Genomic DNA, 9,219 nt, shown 5'->3' on the forward strand with positions numbered 1-9,219 from the left:
TCTGGGCTCCCTGAGAATCCTCAGAGACTCCCAAAGAGTGAGCGATCTTGTCTGACCACCCTCCAGGTATGAGTGGGGTGAGGAGGAGAAGGCTCAGGGAAGGACCCTGGCCGACCGGGAGCTGGCAGTGACTCAGGGCCGCCGAGGTGTTAAGCTCTTTCCTGGCTCAGCCCTCGGAGAAGCTAGACCAGGAAAACTCTAGATACCACTCCAACCCTCCCCCGGCCCCCACCCTATCCCCACTCCAGCTCTGATCCAGCCTTTTCCATTCACAGCTCCCAGACTTTCCAGGCCGGCAACAAGCCGGAAGGGCTGCCAAGGCATGGGTGAGTGAGTGCCTTTATGGGATGGGCTTTAGGGGCCTGAGGAAAGCCCCCAACCCCTGGGTCCCCCAGGTTGGAGGGCCCTCCTACCCTTGCCCCAGTCCATTGACAGCGTCAAGAAGCAGGACATATGTATGTGAAGAAAAGGGCTCTCAACCCCAGCACTCCTTTCTCACTATGCTAGTGCTGGTGTGCATCTGAGAGAGAAAGGACAGAGGAGCAGATACTCTTACCAGCTAAGCCCCTGCAGCTATTTTCTTTCTCTCCCCAGACAAGTTGGGGGTAATTAGTATCGCACGTATGGAGGGAACGGAGAGGCAAGAAGGTGAGCGTGCAGGAAGATTCAGAGGCCCTGCCGACACCACACACAACCCAGCACCCCCGACAGAGGCCCAAGGAGGAGGGGCCACATTCCATGGCCTGAATCTCACCAGCCCGGGCACCCCAGCCTCTGTAAGAAACAAGAGTTTAAAAGAAATAAAATGTCAACCCAAATGTGGTATCTCTGTACATGGTCAACCATGGTAGCACAATATTATTGAAATCCTGACCTGTTTTTTAGTGATCGGTTATTCCTTGTACTCTTTGGCTCCAGTCTCCCCTTTGAGCTAAGCCAGTCAGTCTGTGCTCGTTTCTCATGGACGAGACACATGGACTTGATTCATGTAAGCCTGTGCGTACCTTGCTTACTGGTTAATCTGACCCTGATTGTTGTGACATGACAGAGGACAGTAAAGAGAACATTCTCTACCTGGCTTTCGAGGTGAAAGGCCAGCCGCTAGCCTGGACACGCCGTGATAGGTAAGAGCAACGCTTCCCAGTACTGTCTCTCCTCATGTCTAGAACATTCCTAAAGGGAAGAGGAGAGGGAAAGAGAGGCTAGTCAGGGTTGGCGGGGACTAGACCTAAAGAATCGAAGGACTTCTTGAGTGAGTCCTGTTGATTTCCAGCACCCAGGAGCCTCCTGGAGCCAAGTCCCAGCAGCAGACTTTTGGGCTCCTCTCCAGCCCTGCTCTCAGTGCTTGTGGATGCCTTCTTCAGCAGCTGCCCAGGCACTCAGGGGCACTTCTCTTTACTCCATTGGACAGCCCTCCTATCAAACTCCTGGGATACCTGTCAGACTCCTGCCTGGATGGAAGTAGAATCCTGGATAGCAGTGCAGAAAGCTTCCACACCTGTGCTTCCATGGGGCTGGGAAAAACCAGTTGGAGATCCTCTGCACCCCAAGTCAGGTCAGCAGTAGGTAAAACCCACCCTATGATGTCAATGCTTCTCAAACACCGACGTTCTGATTTGGAGTCGTGAGGCTTTGGGCTCCCTGCAGGCCAAGGGCAAGAGGCAGCCGGGCCTCAGAGCCTGCGACTGTGAGGCCGTGAAGTCGACCCAGGCTTATCCACAGGGAGTGGAAGTAGGGAAGAGGGGTGGGGAGTGACCAGGGGCAGCAGGATGCCCAGGAGGGGCTCAGGCTCCCTGAGTGGCTTGGGGTACCTCTCTGGGCCTCACCTTTCCCATCTGCTCAGTAGAGCTTGAGCTGCCTGACCCCTGGGTACCCTCCCAGCACTGCTACCCTGGGCATGAAACCCTGAGATGCCGTGTCCCTCTTTGGGGTGGGGAGTCCTCAGACTAAGCTCAGCCTCAGGCTGTGGCCCCCTCTCTGGCTAAGCTCGGCTGACTGATGCTCCCATTTCATCTCGGAGTTTACAGCGGGGGTCCTGAGCCCCCCACGCAGGGTCCCTACTTTCCTGTTAGGCTATTCCCCATGAGACTTTTTATAAAGAGTTCGGCAGGGAGCCAGGGAACTTTTAGAAAGTGTGTGGGCCAAGCCAAGCTGTGCGAACCTGTCTTCCTCCCAGAGCTGAAAGAGGCCAGGTTGTTCACAGACAAATGCAGAGGCGGGGGCAGTGGGTGGGGTCATGGCAGGGGGACAGTTAAGGAGGCCTTGCATGCTGCAGAGCCCCAGAGCAGCAACCAAGGGTGGGTGGGAATGGCTGGCACAGCCAGAGGAAGCAGAGGTGGGGTCTGATACCAGGTGTCACACATGAAACAAGCCCACAGTGTGTATACACAGGCAGCCACAGACACAGCGGCATGCTTCTACATGGTCACACATACACAAACACGTAGTACATACATAGACGCCTAAAGACGTACACAAGGATGCAGACGGAGAAATGCCAGCCCAGGAGGAAGGGAGGGCTTGAACACCCAACCAGCTCCCTGGGCCCAGCGCACACATGCACACACACATACACGCACACGCACACGCACACACAGGGAGGGAACCAGTTCCTTCACAGGAGCTTTTGGATCCAAGGCACCATGCAATCAAGACCTTGTGCTGGGAAAGAAAGCGCCTTTGTCTGCTGGGACCTGCAGCTGCAGCCTCCTCCAGGATAAGGGCCAGGCCAGTTCCTCGCCCTGGGGAGCAAGGTCAGGCCAGGCCAGGGACTGGGGGATGAGGGAGTGGGTGCTTCAGCAGGCCGTGCTGCCAGCCCCGGAACATGGTGCCTGCCTGCACAGAGCCCGGGGAGCCAGTGGTTCCCAGGCCTGACCGGTCTGACCCCTGACCCTGGTCTGGCCCTAACTCCAGAATGACACTGCTCCTGACCCCTAGCCCTGGCGCTATGCTAGCCCAGACTGAGGCAGCTCTGGCCCAGCTCCACGCCTGCCATGTGCCTTTTTAATGAAAAAAAATTTACATTAAAAAATATATATTTATTTCATTATTCAGATACTTCAGCTGTTACAGGCATCATGAAATAAAAAAGAGAAAAAACATTTTTGAGAAAGAACAAGAAACTTTTTGTTTAGAGAAGAAATATGAATTGTTAATTCACTTTTAAGAAACAGAAGAAGTCCAAAACAACCCTTTTTTTTTTTAATTACTATAACTATTTCTCTTTTGAATACGGTCTGGAAGAATCTTTTTTTTTTTTTTCGCAACTGCCCTCACCTCTTTTAGCAGAGTGGACAAAGGTCAGGCTCTGCAGTTAGATAAAGATGTCACTGTCTAGCTGGGTGACTTTGAGAACATACCTAACCTCTCTGGGCCAGGAATTCCAGCTCCTGTTGCAGTGCCTGGTGCGTGGTCAGTGCTGAAAATGGGGGCAGGTTGACTTCACTGAGTCCTCAGCACCCAGGGGCCTTCTCGGTATGCACGTCGTCTTCTGGGTTTGGGCTCACCCCACTCGGCAAAGCTGGGCTGGATCTCTCAGGCTAGCACCCCACCCAGCACCCTATTGTCTCTCTGGCCCCAGGGAGGAGGGCAGGATCCAGGCCCGGTCTACAGGGGCTGCAGTCTTTGGAGCCTGTTATAGATTGAACTGTGTCCTGCAAATAGATATATTGAAGTTGTAACCCCTGTACTAAAGTGCCTTGGTTGCACAAGGGTTAAACAAATGGCTGCTAACCAAAACGTTGGCAGTTCAAACACTGCCAGTGATTCTGTGGGAGAAAGACCTAGTGATCTGGTTCCATAAAGATTACATCCAAGAAAACTCTATGGGGCAGTTCCGCTCTGTCACACAGGGCAACCATGTGTTGGAACAACCTCTGTAACTGTGAAGGGGGAACAGACACAAATCAGAATCACACGGGGGCGGGGGGGGGACACACCATGTAAAGATACACGTACACACAGCGAAGGACTACCAATGACTGCTGGCAGAAACCAGAAGCTAGGAAAGAGGTGTGGAACCTTCCTCTTTCAGAATCCTCAGAAGGAACCAACACAGGCGATACCCTGATTTGGACTTCTAGCCTCCAGAACGGTGAGACAATACATGTCTGTTCTTAAACGCCACCCACTTGTGGTGTTTTCTTATGTCAGCCCCAGGAAACTAAGACAGCCCCTCTTCCTTTTTGCCCTTTTCCTGCCTCCTGCGGTCCCTGCCTTGGCCCCCAGGTGCCGAGGGCCCCTCTGAGCCTCCTCATCACAGTCTGGGGGTGACTCTCACTCCTCCTCCCCTGCCCCAGGCCCCACCTGACCTCCGCTCCCTAGACCTGGGTATTAAAAAAAAAAAAAAAAAAAGATTGGTATTGGGAAGGCCCTAATCTCCACTGAGAACAGTCTAGCTCAAGGAAAGGATTTAGCCTCAGGAGACCTTCCAGAGATAATGCCCATCTCAGGGCACACCCCCTCTTCAGGACTATTCCAGGACTATTTCCAGGTCTATCATTCATTTAACAATTGTTTGCTGAAGGCCTACTGTGTGCCAGATGCTGTTCTGGGTGCTAGAGAGTCAGCACTAAGTAGGCAAAGATCTCTGCCCCAAGCTCCAGTTCCCACATCAAATGCTGCTTTTGTGGCCTTGGCATCACGTGTCTCCCATGTCTCCCCAGAGAGCTGTAATCACCCCGCAAGCTCAGACATGACTTCCTTCTTTGCGCCACCACGAGACTTTGAAACATCGCAGTCATATCTCCTTCTCCCACAGAGCGGTCCTCCTGTGGGCTGTGAGGATCTCAAGCAGGGAACAGAGCCTGATGTGAGCCCATTGTTTTTGGACTCAGCAGTGACTTTTTTTTTTCATTTTATTTTGTTGTTGTTGAGAATATACACAGCAAAACATACCCCAACCGTTTCTACATGTACAATTCAGTGACATGATTACATTCTTGGAGTTGTGCAACCATTCTCGCCCTCCTTTTCCAAGTTGTTCCTCCCCCATTAACATAAACTCACTGCCCCCTACGGTTCCTCTTCTCTAACATTTTAGACTTTCAGCAAGGACTTTGAATAGCTCTAGTGCATTCAGGTACCACTGCCCCCTGGTGTAGTTCTTTCTTTTGATCTAACTGTAACTTGGGACCTCTCTTTTAATGTATTTCTCGTAAATACATAATAGTTAAATAACTTGCGTCTTTAGCTTTAATAAAATTGTACTGTTTTAGGAAATAAATTGACTGAAACTCAACTAACCATGCATGGGGAGTATCTGTCACCCAAAGTATGATGAATTTGTTTATGAAATGTTTGTTTTTGAAATATTGGTTTGAGCACCTGCCCCATACCAGATCTAGAGAGGGGGAGGGGGTCCATGGAAACCCTCTGTCTAAAGACGCCCATAGTCTAGCAACAGATCCAGACAGGTGAGCAAAAAATTAGAATTCGGTATTACAAGTGCTGGATAGAATGACGGACAGGTACTATAGAAGCCCATGGGGAGCTCCTTGGAGCACTAAACCCCAAGCCAAACCCGTTACCGTGGAGTCAATTTCTACTCAGCGACCCTTGGGGCACTAGGGTCAAAGAAGGTTTTGTAGAGCAGGTGACATAAGACTGAGTCTTGAAGGAGTAGTAGGGTTATTTTTTCAGGTAGCAATGAGAGTGGGTGAGCCAGGCAGAGGGACCAGCATGTGCAACATCATGGAAATGGGGAAATCCCTGTGTGGAGGAGTGACAAAATGTTAGATGTGCTGGTGGCAGGATATATATCAGGGCCTGTACGTTGCCCACAGAAAGGTATGTCTGGGCTGGAAATTGGCACCAGGTAGAGGGCTAACCGAAAGTTTGGCAGTTCAGGTCCACCCAGGGGCACCTTGGAAGAAAGGGCTGGTCATCTACTTCGAAAAACCAGCCACTGACAACCCACAGTTCTACTCTGATACACATGGGGTCACCAGGAGTCAGAGTCAATTCAATGGCAACTGGTTTGTTTGGGGTTTTGTTTTGTTTTTTTCAGGATTGTGACTGTCAGGGAGACTAGGGACTCCCTGCCACATCAGGGCATCCAATGCTGGCCCTGAATCTGCCCCCCTGAGGTATCAGCTCCATTCTGAATGTTCTGACTCAGCCCACCTTCATCTTCCCAAGGAAACTGGTTTCATTATGGTGAGATTCTCCTCTTTAAGGATTTTAAAAAATTAGATGAGGCAGGAATTCTTATAAGAACTCTTTATTTATTAAGGTTCTTGATCCGTTGTTACATAACTATCTCGTCTGTCACTTTTCTTCACAGTTTGACCTTTATCTGTTAATTCAGCTTATTTCGTTTTGATGGACCCTGTTGCTGTTGAGTCGATTCTGACTCATAGTAACCCTAGAGGACAGAGTAGAACTGCCCCATAGAGTTTCCAAGGAGCACCTGGTGGATTCGAACTGCCCACCTTTTGGTTAGCAGCCGTAGCTCTTAACCACTGTGCCACGAGGGTTTCCATTTTGATGGAAAGAAGCCTTATATTTTTATGTTGTCAAATCTATCAATCTTTTCATTCGACATCGTCTTAGAAAGTTGTTTCCTGTCCTAAATTTGTACAAGTATTCAAGCTCTTTTATGGTTTAACTTTTAACATTTAAATCTTTAAACCATCTGCAGTTTATTTTGGTGTAAGGTAGGAATCTAACTTTATTTTTTCCGAATTGTTAGCCAGTTGTCCAATCCTATTTATTGAGTCATCCATCATTTCTCCACTGGTTTGTTTACTTGCTTCAAATTTTCATTCCCCTCTCCTCGATTTTTAAAATCATACTTGCTGTTTAGAAAAAGGAGGAGGAGGAAAAGAAAAGGGAAAGGAGAAGGAGAGAGGAAAAGGAAGAGGAGAAGTAGTAGTTGTTGTCGTTCAAATGTTATGAAAATACATGGCTTTGAAAATTGAAAGCTCCCCTGGGCCCATCTCCCAGAGATAACAACCATTAACAAAGAGTCTGTTACATGTCCTTTTATGAGTGTTATAACACTTACTAGGTTTTTCATAAATACAGAGGTGTACAAAGACAAAATCCAAAATGGATCAAAATCTCCAGATAACATATCCTGGCATTAAGAAAAAGTAGCACATATATAAGGTTGGAAAAATCAAACGATCCTGAAAAATACAAAATGAAAAACATCTCTCTCCCTCACTACTCTCCTGTGCCAAGCCCCTCTTCCCCAAAGGTAACCACTGTTAAAATTTTGTATTTTTTTTAGTTTTCGATTATTGCACTTCTTTACTACATTTCACATTCTCATCCATAGCAAAAATCCATTGCCATCGAGTTAGTTCCAATTCATATCGACCCTATAGGACAGAGTAAAACTGCCCTAGAGGGTTTCGAAGGCTATAATCTTTACAGAAGCAGACTGCCACATATTTCTCCCACAGAGCAGCTGGTGGGTTTGAAATGCTGACCTTTCAGTTAGCACCCAAGCGCTTAACCAATGTGCCACCAGGGCTCCTTATTCTCATTCATAGATGGATCTATTTCTGAACTTTTCAATTTTCAGTGCTATTTATTTCTCCGCTGTTCTGGTGCTAGTACCACATTGTTTAAAGTAGTATAGTTTTACTATATGTTTACCATGTAAAAGGGTAAATCCTACTTATCGTTCTTCATTTTCAGGGATATCTTGACTATTCTATACTGGTTTTTCTTTTGAATTTTATTTTGTTGTCATTAATTGCTGTTGATTCTGACTCATGGCAACCCCATGTGTGTAGAGTAGAACTTCATTCCACAGGGTTTTCAAGGCTGTGGCCTTTTGAAAACAGATTGCCAGGCCTATCTTCCAAGGCACCTCTAGGTGAGTTCAATCTGTCACCTTTCAGCTAGTAGTCTAGCACTTAACTAGTTGTGCCACCTAGGGACTCTTGAACTTTATATTACCCCTCCAATTTGGATTTTGTTGAAATTGCATTGCATTTATAGATTTATTTATATTGCTCCCTTCAATTTGATTGAAATTTTGTTGGAATTGCATTACATTTCTAGATTAATTTGAGGATGATTATCTTCTTTCTGGTAGCAAGTTTTCCCATTATGAGTACTGGCATGTCCGTCTCTTGTGTCCTCATTCAAGTTTTATGATTTTTCTTGTTCTGGCTCTTTAACATCTCTCTTGATAGCACTGTAATCTCTAATTCATCTGGTGTTATAGCTGCAGCCACCTAAGAAGAAAGCTTGAGGAACTCAGTTGCTGTCTTCCCACACCTGAAGGGCCATCATGGAAGAGGGATGGACATGCTCAGCATGGATGCAGAGAGCAGAACTCAGGCCAGTTAGGGGTCACCCAGAGGCCTCCTTTGACTTGGCAAACAGCAAATGGAAGACTGTTCTATCTCTTGGAGCCACAGGGCCATGGAACAAGCCATCGGGGGAGGTGGTGAGCTTCCCACGATTGGCTCTTTTCCAGTGTTCCAGGGAAAGGGCAACCAGTGCTACCGAGGGGCTTCCCAGGTTGGTGGAGGGAGTTGGGGGTGCTGGGTTATGAGGCCCCTGGTCCTTCCACTCTGACCAAAAGGGGGAGACCCAAGCCTTTCCAATAACCCATGTGCCACCCATTACATTTCATTCTTCACAGTGACCCTTATAGGTGGAACGGTGGTTATCCCATTTTGTATTCCAGGACAGTGAGCCTCAATAAGGCCAAGTGACTTTAACCAAGATCACCCAGCTAGGACCGGTGCCGCTGGGATTCCATAGCACACTCCCCAAGCTGCCTCCCCGAGCTGACAAACAGGAGGCTAGCCACTCTCCCTGCCTGCAGTTGAAGGGACAGCTGCTGGGCAGGCAAGTGGCCCAGCGGGCAGTGGGAAGGCACCTCCAGCTCCTCTCCCATCCCTGGTTCCGCACGTAAGTCTTTCTTTTTCCCTCGGGCAGCTCTCGACTTGGCTCACAGCGTCCTCAGGGGGCCAGTGGGCTTCTTGATTCCAGGCTGCACATCTGGAAGTTGACACTATTAAAACAAACCCCATTATATAACAAATGGACATCTGGAACCCGTTAACGCAGAGTTTTTAGAAAAAGAAATTGTTTGGGATGTGCTTTCTCCTAAGAATGTGACAAAGTGCCCTCACCCAAGCTGTCCAGGAACCCAGAGACCAAACATCCTCACCCAGGCGTGTTTCTCCAGTATCTCAGGCTAGGCCAGAGATGCACAGGGGCAGAGATGGGCAGACTGCCCCCTTCAGACAT

The sequence above is a fragment of the Elephas maximus genome, chromosome 25 (assembly GCF_024166365.1).
Source record: "Elephas maximus indicus isolate mEleMax1 chromosome 25, mEleMax1 primary haplotype, whole genome shotgun sequence".
In the NCBI taxonomy this organism is placed as follows: domain Eukaryota; kingdom Metazoa; phylum Chordata; class Mammalia; order Proboscidea; family Elephantidae; genus Elephas; species Elephas maximus.